Here is a 1,300-nt window from a genome sequence, read left to right on the forward strand (position 1 = left end):
CCCCCCCCCGCTCGCCCAGGGCCTCAGTGCCAGGACCTGCTTCTCCGTGCCCCAGCCTGCAGAGAGGAGTCTGACCTCTGCACTTCGACCCGACCCTCTCTTCCCACCCCACCTCTCCACTGTCCCAGACCCTTGGGGGCAAGGTCCACACCCTGCCCTATGGGGACTGAGCCAGCCCTGCCTCCTGTCTGGGGTAAGGGACATCTGGATGATGGGGGCCCCGGACGTCAGACAGACTATCCAAGGTGGGGAGGGGAGCAGCTGTCCCAGGAAGACAGGCAGCCCTGGGGTCCCACATCACACTCTGCCGGCTGGAACGGGGAAGACGGTTGCAGAACTGAGAACAGTGGGGGCAGTGGGCTCTGCCAGGAGACGATCGGCAAGCGGTCCTCTGGACCCTGAATACTCCTTTTTCTGTCCTCACTCAGTGTTCCCACGCCCTGCCCATGAGACAGCTTGGAGGGTCCTCCCCTTGCGCCCCCATGTTGCCATAGAAACCTGGCAGCCCCAGCCAGGCCTGAGGCCCCAGGGCTGTCAGCCCTCCCTGTACCCCCTCCGGTTCCCCGCAGCCTGGTAAACTGGGATTGCAGGCAAGGCTGTGGACACCGCAGCTCACAGAGACCACCCACAGGACGATGCTGCTGCTTCCAGGCCCTCCAGAGGTAAAATCTCCCACAAATGAAGCCGCTGAGCTCCCCCACCCCCCAAAAAGGCAATGGGGGTGAGGCTCAGAGTCTGGGACTGGCCATTTGCTCCCCATTCAATCTTCCCCAGCGCCTTCCCCCCGGGGAGGTGCTTTCTGTCCAGCCGTCTGGAGGGGCGCCAAGCCGGTGACAAAGGAGGCGCGGGGTGGGAGTTCAGGGCTCCGCTTGGAGGCTGGCTCAACTCCCCGTCTCGCTGGAGGGGGTCCGGACGGGGCCCGGACGGCCACGCTGTCCCCCTCCAGGCGATGGCGACTCCAGCCAAGCACGTGTCCACATACGTCCAGCAGGGCCCCACGTGTGTCCCCGCTACGGCCGGGCTTCTGTTCCTTGGCCACCGGCCTCCGTCTCCTACCCCGCGGGGACACGTGTGCGCGGGGAGCGCGCCCGGCACCGCCCGGGGCCGAGCACGGCCTCCCACACTCCAGCGGCAGCGGGTCGCAGCATCCGCCGGCGCGGGCCCCGCAGCAGCCGCCTCGTCCGGGCAGATGTCACCTCCCACAGCCGTCGTGGTGCCCCTCGCCCCCGCAGCCGGGCTGCACTCGGGTGGGCGCCGCGGATGGGAGCCGCCCCGCGGGCACTCACCGCGCGCTCTGCCG

Source organism: Lipotes vexillifer, unplaced genomic scaffold, assembly GCF_000442215.2.
Source record: "Lipotes vexillifer unplaced genomic scaffold, Lipotes_vexillifer_v1.1 scaffold1094, whole genome shotgun sequence".
Lineage (NCBI taxonomy): Eukaryota > Metazoa > Chordata > Mammalia > Artiodactyla > Lipotidae > Lipotes > Lipotes vexillifer.